Here is a 19323-nt window from a genome sequence, read left to right on the forward strand (position 1 = left end):
TAGCATGCCCAAGGCCCTAGATTCAATCGCCAATGCTGAAAAATAACTAAAATAACAAAGGAAGTAGAAACAATCAAAGAGTGTGACTTGAAAAAAAAAAAAAAAAAAACAAAGACCCATGCTAAAGATTCTACAAGAGATATGTCTGATTAGAACTTCATGATTGTAGAGAGCTGGGATGTTATGGATGGAGAGCCACTTTATCTTACGCTCTCTTCAGTCTCCTTCATGGCCGTCTGTTCTCTGCCCCTGTGTCTGACATCCTTTTGAAGTTAGCATGCAAAAGAAGAAAAGAGGCAACAGCAACAGTGAACCCTGTAGAATACATTAACCTTGTGGACAGCTAGCTTCTGCTTTCACCAACCCAGAAGCTGAGAACAGCATCTGAGATCTGTGCCAGAGATTTCCCTGCTCTGCGAGGTTCACTGCCGACCTGAGAGTCCCAACAAAGTGTCTGGAAAACACCTTGACTTATGGTTCTTTGTTCTGCGATTTTTAAAAACTCCATGAAAGCACCTCCACATTGGAGCTTGTTATTTGGGCTGTGTTCTTGGGCTATGGTCCCTCATAAATGGTTCGGGAAGAGACTCTCTCATTCCCTTTGAGGTGAGAGCCACATGAGGTACAGGAGTCAGAGTTAAGCTACTGCTTAGTCTGGATGACAGAATCTAGGAGGGAACTGAGCAGCTCATTTGACAGCTGGACAGATTATTCAGTAAATCTTGGGTTTATCTCTTAAGCCTAGCTGCACAGGGAAAAAACAAAGAGGAAGCAGTATTCTGCACCTTAAGATGTCGTAGCAACTGTGAATATAAATGTGTAGGTCCCGTTGAGTTTATAGACAGCAGAATGATAGGTGCTGCTAGACAAAGAGAGGGGTATTTGGGAGCAAGTCCCAAAGTCACAGTATGACTTGGTGTCTTAGGGGGAAAGTCACTTCTCAGCCAAGTACACTAAGATGGCAATCCCTCGTTTGGTCCTGACTTCTATGGCACTTACAAAATGGCTCCATTATCCTGGGCATCCCTCAAATGATAGAACACTTAAGGTAAATGCTTGAAGCTGGCTAAAGGCAGATGAGGATTGAGAAACCCCTGGAGCTTGTCATACTCATACTGAACATTCTCCGGAGATACTGCGGTGTAGGTTGCTGGAGAGTAAATCCTGCCATCCCAGTATTCAGCGATGAACATCACTATGGCATATGTCTGGCAGCTCCCTCAGCACCTGGGTTGTTTCATGAGCTAACGGAGACTAGAAGGTGACAATGAAAATCAGTGTGGTCATTCCAAAGGAAACAGGTAACAGCCTGACGTTCACTGGCTTCCTGTAAATCCGAAGCGCTACTCCAGCCCTCTGCATGCTCAGAGGCTAGAAAGCAAGACGGCTGGTAACTCCCACGACATCAAAAGGACCTGGTGTTCATCACCAGGAAGGAGTGCCGGCTTCATATGGGAAGTGAAGAGACAGAAAGCCTGAAGACCCACCCCCACCACCTCAGGCACTAGACAGGAGGTCTGTGTTGGAACAGGAAGAGTGTAGTTGAGGGGGAAGAAAGGCACTCTCTTCTCAGATGTCTGCACCTCAGCCACGACTAAACACACCTCTTTGTCTGCCGCTGGTATCTTGTTTGATGCGATCCTGTAGTTTTGTGATGCTCTGTGACCATCCTTCTCCTTTCTTGTCCTTCTCCCCGTGACATCCACCAGCTCCCTGCGAGCAAAGGTTCTGGTGCATTCAGCTAATGAGTGTGCGACTCCAACAGTAACGAGCCTCGGAGAGACCCCAGAGAGGAACGGGAGTAGGACATTCCTATGTTCTTATGTTGAGACTGATAATGAAAGCTAACCATCCCGGCAGAAGGTGAGCAATGCATTAAACAGAGGGGAAAGGATAATAAAATATCTCCCGCTGTTTAACAGTCGCTGGGTGGAAGCGTTCCCTGGAACTGTGCAGCTGTTGCACTTTGATGGCTCATAAAACCCCCGTAACGTCCGTCAAGGGCCTTTTTTCTTGGTGAGGGATCATTTTTTTCCATGCAGTTATGATAGCATCTGGTTCCTGTCCCTAGAAGTATGGGGAATCCACAGGCTTGGACTGCAGAGGCAGCTGGCTCCTTTGATGGGTGTGGGGTCTCCTCTGATGGAAAGGGCGTTACTGTAAAGATGCAGGTTAAGATTCTGCAAGAAGCCTGCTGTGTGACAGCAATGTTCAGGGCCGTGTAGCTCACGCAGCCTCCCAACTGTGATGTTGCCATTCTCATCACTGTAAAAATAACACGGTAAAAGGGAGTGCTGGGCTGGGTAAAAAAACACTGCTAGGCCACACTGTTGACAAGTGGCAGGTTGAGAGTCCCAAGCCTGGTGGCCTTTCTTCTATGCCATCTTGCTGCAAAGATGGAGGATACATGGCAAAAAATAAAAAATAAAAATAAATTAAAATTCTGCATTTGCTTTTCCTAACTGGGTATCCATGCTTAGGTGTATTGAAAAGATATTTTTTTTTTCCTGAATACTGGACAGAAGTGATGGCGTCCTAGGCATGTGCTGGTTTTTACTGGTTTCCTCAGACATACATACCCAAGTGAGGACTCCGGTGCAATAAGAATGTGGTCCCCTCATGAAGGAGGCAGGAAAAAAAAAAGGAAGAAAAGGAAGCCAAAGACTGAGACACATCAAGCAAAGTCTGGAGTGGGTGGCCTTTGGCTCCAGTCTGACCCTATCGGGGAAACTCTCAGGGCTGTGTAGAGTTGTGCTGACCTGGGGCCACACATTGGGGGGAGGGCTGCCCTCTCCTGGCTGGCAGGCTTTACGGCTGCTGAAGTGCGCAGGAAGTGGTCATACATGGAGCTCTCAGGCAGAGCAGCCAGGCTGCAGCCCAGGGCAGCCTTTGCACAGGAGCGGAGGAGGCAAACGCATGTCTGAAGAGGGAATGAGTTCAGGGTCCTGTTGGGGCAATAGCACCGTCACGCACCCAGCAGTGTGGAGAGCATGCCAGCAGGGCACAGGATTGACTAGCAACCTGGGGTTCCCACCCATCCCATCGTGGTGCATACCCACAGAAGGAGTGTTGGTTTTCCTGGATTCTTGGGGAGCTGTTTCCCAGCAGGCGTCTCAGCTAGCAAACCACCCTCAAGCCACGTCAGCATGCAGTAGGATGTTGGGTTATTTCACATTGTGTGGCATAAGACTGGCTTCCATCGCTTGAGAATCACAGATAGTTGTCTCTAGGTAGACTTCCGCATTTTGTTGTGAAGTGGAAAAGCAAAAGGGGGAAATGAAAAGCGAGGGCTTGCCCGGGTCACGGAGCCTTCCCATTTTTACCCAGGCTGTGTGGTGAAGTGCTGCAGATTCCAGAATCCATAGGCACCTTTCCTCAAAGCCAATATCAGCACGCAGCAGAATTCTAGAGTATGTGAATCCACAGCAACATTTTAAGTGAAAGCAAATATCTCCTGTTTTTTTTTTGTTTGTTTGTTTTTTTAATGCCGACTTTATTATGGGGCATGAGTTCCAGCAGAATACAGACACCACATTCCAATGTAATTTGCAGCAGAACATGGCCTGTCCTTTGCTTATCGCAAATTGTCTTGTCCATCAACATGCGGGACTCAGGAAACTCAGGATGTGGTGTGGTTTTAACGGTGTGGATTAGCAGACACTAGAACAGATAATTGTTTCCTTGGGCTGGAGGTTGGAGTGAGGGGTGTCTTCTCACATCCTCATCCAGACCCTACAATGGAAGGAGCCTGCATAACAAATTAAGGAGGTGTAAAATACTAAGATGTTTCTTCAGAATGGTGGAATTGAGTCTTTTTAAGCGCCCTTGTCCTTTAAAGTTAGGTACTAAAGCCCTGGCAGATTTAACACTGTGATAGTGGAATTGCTCCATCATAACAGCAGTAGAAGTCAGGGAGAATGCAGAAGGAGACCTGCCACAGGGGTGCAGCTGCTGAAGCTGGGAGGCGCCTAGACAGACTCTCCAATTCTTGTGCGTATTTGAACTTTTCTGCAATCACAGGTAAAACAGATCATCATGAGTCTAGTTTGCTCTCAAGGATTCTTTCAGAAGACTGTCCGGAGGCCCTGCCCCCCGGTCGCTGTGTGTCTTCATGTTTTCTCTGCTGCCCATAAAAAAAATAACTGAGAGCAATTATAAAGAACACACTTCTTTCCTATAGCTGTGGATTCTTGGAAGTCTCGGGTCCAGGAGCCCACATCTGGTGAAGACCTCATGCATCTCTCTGTCACATGTCAACAGCGTTGCTTGGGCTAGGGCTGGGAGCAGGCTGAAGGGATGCGATACTCCTGTTATCAGGAACCCATCCTTAAGACAGCTAACTCACAACTCACTCCTGCAATAACAGTGTTAGTCTATTTACTAACAGGGCAGAACACTGATTGCTCCTTAATAGTTCTGAATGCTGTTGTTTTGGATTGAGTCTCCAAGACATGGGCTTGGGAAGCACATTCACAATGGAACAGGTGACTCCCAGCCTGTGACCCCCACCTCTTCTGTTAATCTACTATCTTCCCACAACCCCATTCTTTCATTCTTAGAGCCCCCTGCTCCCACCTAACTCCCAAACTTAGAGAGCATTGCAATTCCATCAGGCTTCCTTTCTCCCTTCTTGCAAAATTACTTATGGTATGAGGGATGGCATTCATTGGAGCAAACAGCATTTTTTTTTCTGTTGCCCTGACTTTATCACATTGCCTTGCAGAGATAGAGATGTTTTGGGTCCACCTGGGTTGGCTTGTTGCTCAGAAGGTGCCTAAGTTTTATTGTGCTACTAAAGAAAAGTAAACAAAATGGAACAAGGGTAAGAAATGAGGATTTAGTCTCAAGAGTGACCTTGGAAGTAAAATGGCCCTGTAGGTGACTAGCTAAAGAATGGTTCAGAAAATCACAGATTCCAGATTCCCAAAGAGGATTTTATCCATAAAGCTCACCTCCTTTTGGTAATGATGGAGGTTCTGTAGGTTAAAAAAGTAGATCCCAAATTGTAACTGCTGCACTTGAGAGTAATCTAAAAAATACAAGCAAACAGAACAAGAACAAAGATTCCCCCCACCCCCGAAAACCTACCATCTAGAAACTCCATATGAACTGTTTGTCTCATGGCAGAAATCTCCCTGGAGAGGTGTCTGATGTAATTGAAGGTTCTGCCCTCTCCCAGTCTGCAGAGTCAGTTCTACCCACGTCATTTCATAGAGGCAGAGTGCTACTGTTGTCACTATGGTGTTCCCACAGACCATGCAGTGGGTCCTGGAAAAGAAAGAAGTTATTCAGAGAAGAAAATGAAATTTTCTCTCACATTTAGAGACTGTTTGGTTTTTTTGTTGTTGTTGTTGCTGTTTTTTTTTTTTTGTTTTTTTTTTTGTTGTTTTTTTTTTTGTTTTTTTGTAACTTCAGCTTATGGTCTTTTCCATAAGGACCATCTTCTGGGAACTCTTTAGACTCTTGGGATGTAGTTAGATTCGCTGACTTGTAGGTTGATACTCTGCTTTGCGGATGTCACTCTTGCTTCAGCCTTCGCTTTGCCTGTCTGCTTGTCACTATGAGGAGGACAAGCTTTGATGGTGCTCTTGCTGGTACACTGCTATGTCATGGACTGTTCAGTTAGACAGTTCTTGAGCTGTTCTATCTTCAATGCAGAAGGTCACTCAAGATGGAGAGTGCTGAGGATCTCACGGGTAATATTCTAGTTTTAACCTTTCAGATTGAATCAGCACAACTGGGTTTTTTGTTTGTATTTTTGTTTGTTTGTTTGAAGTATCTACAAAGTACGAACTCTGAGCCACCAGGAAGAGAGATCAGAGTTCTTAATGAGGGTCTCAATGCTTCTACTTATCCCAAAAAATCCTATGTTGGAGACTTAAACCCAAGTGCTCTAACACCCAACCATGAGGCCTGTAGGAGGTGATTGGACCCAAAGGACTCTACTTATAGCAGCAGGAACAGTGCAGAAGGACCAGTGCCCTAATGAAAGAGTCCTGAGGGAGTCTGTCCCTCTAGTCTACAGTGGAAATATGTGTGGGAGGCACTATCCATGTTTGGGCTTTGAGCTTGCTCGCGTCTTGATCTCTGGCTTTCCGGTTTCTAGAACTGTAAGCAGAGATTTCTGTAGTTTAATGTAATAATTAGTCTAAAGTATTTTGCTGTTGCATCAAAAGTAGACAAAGGCAAAGACTGGCCATATTAGGAAGGCATTAAGACTGGTCTTGAGAGGTTTATGGCTGATACCCAAAAGACTGGAAGAGACTTTGGGCTTCCTCGTTGTAAATGTCGTAAAAACACTCCACGATTCTTCTTAGCTTGGGATTTAATAGCTGTACTTTGGTTGTAGGCTTGGAGTCACAACCTAAAAATATTGAGTTTTATACTATATATATATATATATAGTTATATTGAATTTTAATATTATCTTGCTATCTAGTTATTTAGAATTATGTTTATCATACCTGTAGAGTCCAGATATGTGGTTGCAGACTTTACCTGACTTTGGAACCTTGTGAGATTTTGTTTTGTTTTTGTTTTCTTGTAGCCCAGGCTGACCTGAAATTCACAGTGCAACCAAGGCTATTTTAAAACTTCAATTCCCTCCTTTAACTCCTGATCCTCCTGCCTACAGCTCCTGAGTATTAGGGTTATGGGCACGTGCCAACCCATCTGGATAGCCTCTGTGATGCTTAAGGCTAGCATCCAGTAGCAATTACATCCTTAGAGCAATACAGAAAACAACCAGAGCAGAGTACAAGCAGGGGTCCCAAACAGGAGGCTGCCGAACACATCCGAACACAACACAAGCTTTGGGCCTGTGAGTCCAGAGCAGCAGCATGTGGGTTTTGAAGCAGAAAGAGCATAGCAGCAGACACTCTGCCATGCTACCGGAAAGAGGCTGGCAGCTGCAGCCGCCATCAGCACCAGGGACCACTTTCTACATGAGTGCTACGTCCCTGAAGAGTGATATCATATGGAAGTGATTTACACAGGTTGAGGGCAGTGGAGTGGGGGAAAAAACATAAAAATCAAGGAGGCTGTTTACAAGGCCAGAGATTAGCTGGATGAACCTCAAAAGAAAAAGCATTTTCTATTAATGTTGTTTGGTGAGGGTGTCTTTGGATGACTTACCTTTGAATCACATTTGTTTACTGAGTCTCAGCAATGGCTTCCACTATCAAGAGATCTTTTTCTTTTCAGATCTAGTCCATATGATCCAGATTGATCGCCTTCTCTCTGTTGATATACATTTCCACTTTCTGCTGTTCCTCAGAAGAATTACTAGAACAGGGAAGTGTATGCGCTGAACACCTGCTAGTCTGAGCCCTTCCCATTTGACATAGTGGGAGGCAGAAATTACAATGACTTTTCCATTTCAGGATGGATTATGAAATTTTGTAGTGGAGATTATGTTAAAACCTCTAGTTGAGGAGGAGATAAAATGGCCTGGATTTGTGTCTCCCGGAGGTAACAAAAGACAAAACCTTACATTTTCAGTGACAGTTTGCACCAAGGAAACTCACCTGCCATAAGATGCATGTAGAGTCCATGTGTTAACCTTTTGCACTTATTGTCAATACTTGCTGTCAAGTTTGTTGCAAAGTGGGGTTACCATACACGGATTCCTTTTTTTATTCTCATGCCTCAAAAGGATGTCTGTCCACAGTGGTTGTGTTACTACTGATGAGAGAGAAAAATATATCAAGATGGTCTTTATGGGTGTGTGTTTTGCACTGAACAACGCTGACAATGCAATTTAAAATGAGCTGGTGTGTATCTGCTGTGTCTTTCTGCTGGACCGCTTTGGGCCGCCAGTTGCTTCCTGCAGTTGCTCTTTTTGGTGATCTCTCTCTCTCTCTCTCTCTCTCTCTCTCATCGTTTACATGGTTCCAGCTGTAAGTTGCTTTCCCCAGCTAGCTTTGGAGGCAGTCATGTGGCTCCTTCCGGAAGGCAGGCTTTCCAAGGATGAGCGAACATGCTGGCTTTCTGCACTGGGTGTCCTTGGTTAGGGGGGTTTCACTCTTGGTTTGGGTATTCGGAAGGGCAGATCATTATTTTCACCCTCTTGAGACTAGAGGGAGAAAGGAGTGATGTTCGTCAAAACCAAAAACAAAACAGTGAATCCTTTCCCATAAAACCGTATGCATAAAATTTAGCACAGTGTCCGGAGGATGGGTGCCAAGGCACTGAGTTGCCCACGGCTGCCAATGTTTGATTTTGGTGCCTATGGTTGAGTTAACTTAATCTTCTCCCTGGGAAAAGAAGGAGATCAGCGATGTTATGATGTTATACCTCCAGCGGGGTGTGCTCCGTGGTAATGCCGACACAGGCTCTGAGAAACTTGGCAATATAGCACATCTTCCTGAGAAATGCAGAGGAGAACAGTTATCAAAAAATAATAAAACCCAGGGAGATATTGTGTAGGATATTACGTTTGAATGGAATTTTGAGATAAAGCATGGACTCCTAAGCATGCTTTTTTTCTGGACTTGGACTGCTTGGGTAAGCTTTCCTGTGGGAACCAGTTCACTTTGTCTGGATCATCATACGCTCTGGTGAAAAAAAATGTGTTTGCATTTACAGAGAACAAGCATTTTTTAAAATTAGTTTTCCAGTTTTTCTATTTACTACCTTACTAATTTCTGTTTTTACTGTGTTGTGTCTTTCCTATACTTTTTTTTTGTTTTATGTTGTTCTTGTCCATAACATTTAGAACCTGAGATTTAATGCATCCTTTAAATTGATGTAAATATTTAGGCTCTGAATTTTTGTTGTTGACCATGTCAATTGTATTTTATAGATTCTGATACATAGTACATAGTAACAGTTTGGTGATATTCTTTCTTTTCCCTGATTTTGCTGAATATCAACCAGGTTTTTAAAATGGGGAGAATAAAACCCTACATTTCCAGGTCTCCTTAGTGCTGGGGACAGACTCCAGAGGCTCATTCATTCCTGTTGGGTCAGGTTCTCTTTCACTGAGTTATAAGTTCAGCCAAGAAGAACCTTTTGGTTGTTTTACTTTAAATTTCTTTCTAGTTTAATTGCATTGTGATCGGACAATCTTGTCTCAATTTGTTTATTCATTATTTGTGTGTGTGTGTGTGCCCATGTATGTATTTATGTCTGTGTAGTTTGTGTGTGTAGTGTGTGTGTGTGTGTGTGTAGATCAGAGGACAACCTCAGCTGTCAGTCCTTGTCATGTACCCTGTTTAAGACAGGGTCTCTTGGTGGTTCTTCCACCGGGTCTGCTCAGCTGTCAAGCTTGTAGGCTTCCTGTCTCTGCCACCATCTCTCCCTAGGAGCACTGGGATCGGAGCTGTACCTCCATGTCCACCTTCTGCATGTGTTCTGGGGATTCAGACCGAAGCCCTCACGCATGCGCTGTGAGCACTCTCACTCCCGGAGCTCTCTCCTTGGCCCAGTTCTTTTCTTTATTTTCACTTAATAAGCTTATAGAATGTTCTCTATGGAAAGGTTTTTGTGAGTTGCAGTGGAGAATAAACATGCTCGGTCGTATGGTTGCAAAGTATGATGTATATTTACACCTCTTTATTAAAAAATTATCATGATCAGGTACATAAAACAAAATCTATGACTTTGAAATTTTTAAGTGTGCAACTTAGTGTCATTAATTACGTTTACAGTGCTGTACAGCTGCCATTGCTATCTGCTTCCAAAATTTCCATCATTCCAAATAGATACTTTGTAACCAATGAGCAACATGTCTCTTTTATTTTTTCTAATTTATATCCCAATTATAGCCCCCTTCTTCTACTCCTCTGGGTCTCACCCTTCCCCCTCTTCCCTAGACCACAGAAAGGGGGAGCCCTCCTCCCCTAGCATCTGACCCCAGCCTATCAAGTTTCATCAGGACTGCCTGGATCCTCTTCCTATGTGGCCTGGGAAGGCCACCCTGCCAGGGGGAAGTGATCAAAGAGTAGGCAACTGAGTCCATTCAGAGAATACTCCTGCTCCCCTTACTAGGGAACCCATATGGAGACTGAGCTGGATATGGGTTACATCTGAGCAAGGGGTCTAGGTCCTCTTCATGCATGGTCCTTGGTTGGTGCATCAGTCTCTGCAGGGTCCCCTGGGCCCAGATTTGTTGGCTTTGTTGGTCTTCCTGTGGAGCTCCTGTTCCCTCCAGGTCCTTCTATTCCCCCTTCTGCCATAAGACTCCTTGGGCTCTGCCCAAAGTTTAACTGTGAGTTTCTGTATCTGTTTCTATCCCCTGCTGGATGGAGTCTTTCAGAGGACATCTATGGTAGGCTCCCATCCTGTTCCCTCTCTTTAACCACTTCCAGTGTCTATTCTATTTGCCCTGCTGAATGAGAACTAAGCATCCTCCCTAGGGTGCTCCTTGTTATTTAGCTTCTTTAGGGCTATGGATTTTAGTATGGTTATCCCGTATATGGCTAATATCAGCTTATAAGTAAATATATACCATTCATGTCTTTCTGGGTCTGGGTTACCTCACTCAGGATGATCGCTTTTAGTTCCATCCATTTGCTTTCAAATTTCATGATTTCCTTGTTTTTAATAGCTGAGTGGCATTCCACTGCGCAAATGTGCCACATTTATTTTATTCATTCTTTGGTTGAGGGACATCAGGGTTGTTTCCAGTTTCTGGCTATTACAAATAAAGCTGCTATGAGCATAGTTGAGCAGATGTCCTTATTGTATGGTGGAGCATCTTTTGGGTATATGCCTAGGATATAGCTGTGTCTTGGTGTAGCACCATTCCCAATGGTCTGAGAAAGTCCAGACTGATTTCCAAAGTGGTTGTACAAGTTTGCACTCCAGGCAGCAATGGAGGAGTGTTCCTTTCACTCCACATCTTCTCCAGCATGGAGCAACAAGTCTTCATCCACGATGTGACCTCTCCTTTATCTTCTGCCTCTGCATTTGCCTTTCCTGGACTTGCCACGTGAGCAGAGTCACCCAGCATTTGTCCCCTTTGTGTCTGGCTTCTTCGTTGCGCTGGCACAATGTCCTCAAGGTTTGCCAACACAGTGGTGTGTGTTAGGGTTTGACCCCTCCTCGTGCCTGAAGCGTGTTCCCATGCATGCACATGCCGCGCTTCGTCTATGCATTCTTCTGCTCCTGGACTTTTGGGTTGGTTTTCCCTTTGGCACCATTGCTGAGGAAAGCATTGTGGACGTTAGCAGGGAAAGCATCTCTGTGGGTCTCTGTGTCAACCTGTTTTGCATATTGTTCAGGTTCATGTCAGGCAGTTGCACATGCAGCTTTTTTTTTTTTTTTAACTTCTTCCTCCTCTTCTTTTGGTCTTTTGAGATAGGGTTTCTCTGTTGTAGCCTTGGCTGTCCTAAACTCATTTTGTAGACCAGGCTGGCCTTGAACTAACAGCGTCTGCCTCTGGCTCTCTGAGTGCTGGGATTAAAGGTGTGCGCCACCAAGCCAGGCTTGCATGTGCAGTGTTTTAAGGGGCTGCACTGCAGTCCATTATTCATGGCAGTTACACAATTTTGTGTTTCTCCCAACAATGCATGAGGGCTCATGGTTTTTGTTTTGTTTTGTCTCTAGCCTCACCGCTTGTTTTCCTTAAAACAAAACAAAACAAAAAAAAAAACTTACAGTAATTCTAGTGGATGTGAGATTGGATATCACTGTGTTTTTTATTTGCATTTCCTAATAATTAATGTGTTGATCATCCCTTTGTATATTTATTGGGTACTTGATTATCTTCTTTGGAAAATGTTGATTCAAATCCCTGTTCTGTTTTTTAAGCTATCTTTTGCTGTTGAGTTTAGGAGCTCTGTAGAGATTCTGAATATTAAGCCTGGTTTTCAGATACTTTCCCCATTATTTAGGCTGTCTTTCATTTCCTCTCAAATAGTCCTTTGGGGCACAAAAGCTTTTACTTTTGATGATGTCCAATAATCTACCTTTTTAAGCTGTCATTACTCATACCTTGAATGTCCTCCATAAGAATCTATGCCAAGTCTTTTAAGTCATAAGGATTCAACCCTATATGTTTTCTAAGAGTTTTATAGTCTCAGCTTTTATATGATACACTATCATTCTTAAGTATATGTTTGTGCATGATGTGAGGTAGGGAGTCAACTGTATTCTTTTGCATATACAAATCCAGCTCACTAGAAAATGTGTGTGTGTGTGTGTGTGTGTGTGTGTGTGTGTGTGTGTATGTATGTGTGTGTGTTTAATTTTGATATACTTGGGTCTCTATGGCCATGTTGAACTGTTTGGGAGCCAGGAGAAAAGGAGAAAAGAGTAATGTTGATTGTGTCTTCACACAGAGTTTCATATTAAATATCGCATGACATGATGCATCTACTGAGTTTTTGACACCTCTTTAAGTTGAATGTGTAAGCAAGACACCTGGTCCTTCCATCCTAGCCCCAGCCTTAGGGAAAAGGTTCTAGCTAGAGTTCTTTCTCTTTTTCTTCCCAGTTTCTATGGTTTTTCGTTTTCTTTCCCTTTAATTCTTTTGAAGCAGCTACTATATATCCTACTTAAAATGTAAGTGTTAGAGTTTTGTTATGAAATGTGGCTTTCAGTGTTGCGATATCTTCCATGTTGTTTAATGTTTTGGGGCTGGATTCTACTTTGGGATAAGGATCACACGATATAGGTTAAAATCCGAGATCCTGTCAACTCTCTGGTTTACATTTGATGAGTATGAAGCTCAAGAGCTTTGGCAACAGTCAAAATTATTACGGTCACAAATTTAAAAACACATTGCTGCACTGCTAAGTTCTGACATAGTCACAGCCCTGTACTTCTGTGCAGGAGTGCCAATGTTTCAAATTGTGTGGATATCCTCAACATGTTCAAGTAGGGAGAGAATACGGGCCTGGGTAAGCTTGTAGGAGAATGATGCTACCTGCTAGGATTTGAGGTGGCCTTTGGCTGAATACATCTCATACAGATTTGAAAGACTAAGTTGGAGGAAGCCTAGTTGGGTGAAGGAGAAAGATTCAACTCATTTCCATAATTTGAAATGTTTTGAATAAGATTCTGGGCCTCTTTTAATTGCTGTAAGTTCTGTGACTGAAGGCATTTTTTTTCACTGCTCGCTCTGTAGAGAATAGAGTCTCCTTACAGTTTGTTCCTGTGATTCTTGCCAGAACTCCTTCACTGTTGGGTACACACTTCAACGCTCTCTAAGGAATTTGATCTCTTTCTTAAAGTATCTTACTGATTTGCACTCGCCCTTCTTGGGATGACGTGTGATAACCCAATGCCCACATAACGATAAAGGGAAGTGAATGGTGCAGGCTTTGTGGCTATCATATGGAGAAGGGATAGAAGGGCCAACAAAACAGTTCATAGCCCTGGAAGGATGTTGGGAAATGACATGAGATTTTATCATGCTGCTCAGAACAGGATGCAATTTAAAACTTGCACACTGCATCCTTGTGGAGTTTTCTGTTTACTGTTTAAGGGCTGCAGTTGATCCCGGGGGCTGAAACTGGATAAAGGGGCCTACAGTGTTAATCAGCCCGGGTACACTCAAGCAGCCGGGCGGCATTGGAGGCTACCGTTTTAGTTTTCTCCTCTCCAGTTCTCACAGCTACGTTGAAGCATCTAGGTGAGTGAATCTGAAGAATGGTGGAAATCAAATGCGCCCTGGTTTGGCCTCATCTGCCCCTTCCCAGTGCATTCCTGCTTCTCTCTTCACATCCAGCTCCATGAATGGGAAAGAGAAAGGCACATTTGGGCCCAGTAGATTTCTTGCCTTTGTCTCCCTCCGAGGTGCTCAAAGGCATCAATAATAGTGTGGAGAAAGTCCTGGCTGAACAGAACTTGGTATTTCCCCTTGATACCTTCCACTGGGAGCCTTCACACAATGCATTTGAGAGGGCTTTGTCAGCAAACTGCCGCTTCAGGCAAACACGGAGGAAAGCATTGAGGAGACCAGGGTGGGAAAGCCCCGCCCTGGCCGGGAAACTGCCCTCATTCTCACAGAGCGGACTGGACTCCTCAGCAGGGGAGACGCACCTCTTCGGGTTCTTATTTCCTTTTCCCTCTTTCCTTCTCCTTTCTATCCTGAGAACTACAGGACTCCCAGCCGGGCTTGGCTTTCTAACGAGGATCAATGCCTAGGAAGCTCACATTCCCTTCGTAAAGACAAAGCATGTCATGAGTCACTTAGGTGGGACCTTGGAGTTCAAGAAGAAATTGATTCTAAACATTTAGGTCCATGGGCTTGTTTCTGGTGCTTTGAGCCCAGGCTGGCCTCCAGCTCATGTAACTCAGGCTGGCCTCAGTTTCTTTCTTTCTTTTTCTTTTTTTGTTTTTAAGTTTTGTTTTTTGTCTTGTTTTATACTCATGCTTTCCTTTCCCGAGAGCTGGGTTCAGGGGTGCAGTTCTTTTCAGCCCGCCTGCTGCCTCGGAGTCCTTTGTCCCCACTCACAGTGCCTGCCCTAGGCTGGTCCCGGGTCATATTTACACTAATATCCCACTTCTCAGCAGCACCCGTTGGTTGATCATAATTGGCTAGAATTAGTCCTGAGCCACTGGTTGATCTTAATTGAGTAGAATTAGTCCTGAGCTATGAGAAAACCTATGACATCAGCATGTACCTTTGCAGTACAAATAAATGCCTCAAGCGTAAGGCTGAGAGGCAGCGTCTGTCTACCTGCCTTCTCCCAAACAAGGAGAGAACCCCGGATGGAAACAGAGGGGGGTCTAGAGGGTGGGTATCCTCTGTAAGACATCGTGCTGCGTACAGATTCAATAGACCCCGAGTGATGAGAGAGAGTACTGTGGTCAGGCGGGTCTATCCGGCAGGACACAGGGGACACGAGCCTTGGTGCTTCTCTCTGGGCTTCCTTCAGTACAGGATGGCCCACTTCACTTCCGGTGACAGTCACCCAGTGCCAGTGTGACCTTCCCTTCACTTCTCTATCAAAATACCCTCTCCCCCTTTTTTTGCCAGGGACTTAAGCACCTGTAGATTAGGACTACCTGGGGACCCCCGGAACCTCACTTCCTTCACAGGGTCAGATTTCTCTGCCCATGCAGACTATCCTCAGCTTCCCCCCCCCGCCTTGAATGCTTGCCTATGTCATTTTATATGAACTGAAAAATAAATACATATGAGACTGCTGATGATTCCATTATGTGATTGCATCTTATTTCATGCATACCCTGTTGTCTGTTTAAGCGCCTTGCTATGATAAATGTTCTTTCTCTGAGTATCATCACACAGGAATTCCTATGCACATCCCTGTTTGCTGTCTGTACCTGTAAGTCTAGCAGGAATCACCAGGGCAAAGGTTATTGATTGGGACAGAGGTTATTGATATTGCTAAGGTGTTGGGTGCATATGCCCAGGTGCAAAGCACCCAGTTTCCTAGGCTTGTGCCAAGACTGAATGTTACCTTTGCCTTTTGCTACCTTCAAATGATTTAGCATTTGAAAATTCCCTGTTTCCCTTTGGTCACTAGTTCCCATGTGTCAATCAGCCATTAAGTTCTTCTGCTAAAGTCTTTCTTTCTTTCTTTCTTTCTTTTTTCCTTCCTTCCTTCCTTCCTTCCTTCCTTTCTTTCTTTTCTTTTCTTTTCTTTCGTTTGCCTCTTCGGAGGGTATTTGGGTTTTCCTAGTTTCTAAAGAATTCAAATTATGTTATTTTTTAAAGTATGACCCGAGTTACCATTTTTTTTTTTTAATTTTTAATGAAGCTGCAAAGGCCAGTCTCCTTTTATAATGTAACCCAATTATCATTTTCCAACCCTGGCATGGAGCTGTGCATACTCAAGGGACTACATAAATGCTTTTTAATGAGAGAATGATCCATTATCTAAATACGCCATCCATGTACAGGGTTGGTTAGTAAAGTAACATGAGAATTTTTTTTTCTTGTCCATTAGGAGTTATAAGAAGACGAACTTTTTATAAGGAATTGTTCTGGGAAGGGGAGCTACAGGATAAAGAACATGTCGCTGGGCTGTGACCTTAGGTGGGTAGCCCATCCCAGAGGACGGAAGCACACACCGAGTGTGCTCTAACACCTGCCACCTCACAACCCAGGCGGCTGAGGCAGGGAGGGCATGAGTCTGAGGCTGGGGCTGCAGACTGAGGCTCCACCCCAGACACACAGAGAAGCCACCACCACCAAGAACAGTAGCACAGATCAGATCAGATCTGTTTTTCAAGTCAAGCAATAGTTCATGCATGTGAACTGTGAGTACATAAGACGTAAGTAAATAAGAAGGCCTGTATCCTAATGTCCCCGTGCGTCATTTCTTTAAGGAAATAATACAGCTGAGGCCTCGGCACACATTTGTTCATCTCTCTCCTCTTCCCCTCCAGAGGCACCCGGTTGATACACGTGCAGCATGCATGTTTCTCTACGCAACGCGAGCGATTGTGTCACAGTAACAGAGCTTGTAGAAATAGTACCGTCGATGTTTCCATTGCAACATTTCTTCCCGTGCTCAACACTGTGCTTCTGGGATTGAAACATCTTAATAATTTGGGGGTGGGGGTCGGTCTACCCTATGGAAACATCACAACTTATCTATCCGCCCTGCTCATGATCATCCTAATATTTTGCATTAGCACACACTGCCGTGAACGCTGTGGTCACCTCCCCTCGTGCGCATGTGTGAGTTTTCGAAGGTAGTAATGAAGTCGGTGTCATAGGGGTATGCGCTATAGAAACTGCCAGATTGCTGATCGTGTTTTAAGGTAATATAGATATGATTGGATTTCCCCCCGAGGAAGTTTTACATAAATGATGCCAGTTATTTTTGAGGGCTGGAGGGCCAGAACTGCTCTAAGGGCGTGCACTCATTCCCTCCAGTGTCTATTCCTTGTTAGGAAACAGCTACAAACACAGGGGATCCTGCCCAGCTTAATAGCAAGCGGCAGAGACCTATTGGACTGTCCTCAAGCCCGTCTCCTAACAGCAGTCCAAGCTCCAGGTAAGGTACCAGCAAGATGCCAGCTATCCTATGTTCAAAGTGATGAGAAGGCACCAGCCAAAGATTCTGCAGGAGGAAACAGAGCCTTAGGCAGGTACTGCTATTCCGTTGAAGAACAAGCAGATGGTGGCTGGATCTTTCCAGCAGGATGAGTCTTATCAAAGCCCGTTCTAGGCTTGGTTCTGTCTTTTCCTACCTGTTTGATCATGGAGGGATGCTGTTTACATCTTCATGCACTTTTAATTTCTGTTAGCCCAGGATGGGCACCTTGCCATAGAAAGGTCAAATAAATTTTTTAGGAGCAATAATGGATGTAATCTTGAACATGTGAATTTTAACTGCAACACTTTAATCCCCATTCGAAGTGCCAAACTTTCAGGATTAATTTGTTGCGTGTGTTGGTAACACGGTACTCAGTCTTCTGAGCAGATTCTTTGCCCAAGGGCCCTCATTTGCTAATGAGTAATCGCTGCAATTGTCAGAGAAAATGCTACTGGTACAATCATGTCTGAGCATTCATCAAATATGACGTGAGCCCAGTTAGGAGAAATGGTAACGTCCTTAGCTTGCAAATAAAAGCAAAGCATTCTTCTCCCTCATGGTAATTTCCCTAGCCCTGTCACCTCCACTATCGTTTGGAACAATGGTGAACTGTTGCTAACTGCACAGGTCTGTTGGGCGTACACGTCGCTAGGGGCAGGGCTCACCGCTGAGAGTCTGCGGCCCTGTTTCCACTGCCTTCTGTCACCCAGGCCCATTTTGGAAGCAGGCAGGGGAGGAAGAGGAAGCTGATGCGGCAGGAATGTACCCCTTTGTGTGCACACATCACAGGCAGCACTGACATGCTAATTACAACTTTTAGACCAAGCATTTTCTCTTTCTGTGCTTTGTTTGCAAACACCCAATTATTTCCATCCTTAGGTCTGGGGGGAGGGAGCAAACCCAAGACAGTTAATCAGTAGTTTCTGTTAAGTCCTGCTCCTACCTATCTTCTCTGTTGTGGTTTTCTTCCCATCGGGTTGGATTTTGAACTTGTCTCGTTTCCCTATCTAGTTCTCCTTTTAGAGTCATTTATTATTATTTTCTGTGTGGGGCTGATTTACCTGCATGTGTGTATGCATACATGTGCATGCAATACCCACAGAGGCCAGATGAGGGTGCCGAATCCCCTGGAACTTGAGTTACAGTTGTGAGCTGCCACGTGGGCACTTGGACCCAATCCTGGGTCCTCAGCAGGGGCGTTCCTTCTTAACTGCAGAGCCACCTCTCCGGCCCGAGTTATCTTTTTACTCTACCTTACCTGTGGACCAGTGGTTGGGTTTCCATGGCTACATCATCTCCCTGGAGTTCAGCCTTGTCTATCATGGGATATAGAAATAGTACCTTGTGCCTGTGTAGACTGCCCCGCACCTATGACATGGCACACGTGGCCTGTTTGTGCCAAGTCACTGCTGCTTACTCTGGGGCCACCTAGGCCGTGCATCGGTGTGGAATCTGGGTGGAGAGGATCCTGGCATTGAAAAGTCAATGTAGGACTGAATGGGCGTTTGGCACCTGGGCTGGAGGAAGAGCTGAGTTCTGAAGCCCCAACCAAGCTATGTTCTGGAGCGGCAACAAATAAAAATTGTTTGATGAGAGGAATAGAAACCTCATGCTGCTGAGAAGCAGCCTGCTAGCTTGGTGGGACCCGACTTGTCTATTTCGCTTTGTGTCCTGTGATTGGAGGATCATGTAAATTAGTAGGGTGTGATCGCTCATGACTGCAATCCCAACGAAGGCTGAGGAAGGCTTTCTATTAGTTCAAGGTCAGCCTCGTTTACATAGCAAGTTTGGGCCCAGCCATGGCTGCAGAGCAAGATCGTGTCTAAACAAAACAAAATGACAACAACAACAAGGTAAAAAACAAAACAAAACAAAACAAAAAAAAAACAACCACCCTACTCCCCAAACAAAACACCCACACAGAAAAGACGAAAGGAAATAATCAACACACTAATAAAACAAAACATTTAAAAATCACTGCTTACACCAATTTTGGAATACTCCCCTTGGGTTTTCCTCTGTTAGTTTCTGAGTTTGGGGATTTTGTTTGTTCATTTTTGATGTTTCTTTTCTCTGGTTCTGGGGATTGAACCTAGAGACTCACACATGCTATGCTAGGCAAGTTCAATCCCTGAGAGCTATCACAGCTCTTCAGCTCCTAAATTTAGGTGTGTGTGTGTGTGTGTGTGTGTGTGTGTGTGTGTGTGTGTGTGGTGTGTGTGTGTGTGTGTGTGGTGTGTGTGTGTGTGTGGTGTGTGTGTGTGTGTGTGTGGTGTGTGTGTGTGTGTGTGGTGTGTGTTTGTGTGTGTGTGTGTGTGTGTGTTTCACACATGGAGGTCCAGCTTTCCCAGAACCATTTTTG

The 19323-nt window shown here is 44.6% G+C and overlaps 1 protein-coding gene across 1 annotated transcript in view; it reads left to right on the forward strand.

Moving 5' to 3' along the window:
* Positions 1 to 19323, forward strand: part of Kif26b (kinesin family member 26B) — a 402550-nt gene that overhangs the window by 204796 nt on the left and 178431 nt on the right. The window lies entirely within an intron of this gene.

The sequence above is a fragment of the Meriones unguiculatus genome, chromosome 11 (genome assembly GCF_030254825.1).
Source record: "Meriones unguiculatus strain TT.TT164.6M chromosome 11, Bangor_MerUng_6.1, whole genome shotgun sequence".
NCBI classification, from domain to species: domain Eukaryota; kingdom Metazoa; phylum Chordata; class Mammalia; order Rodentia; family Muridae; genus Meriones; species Meriones unguiculatus.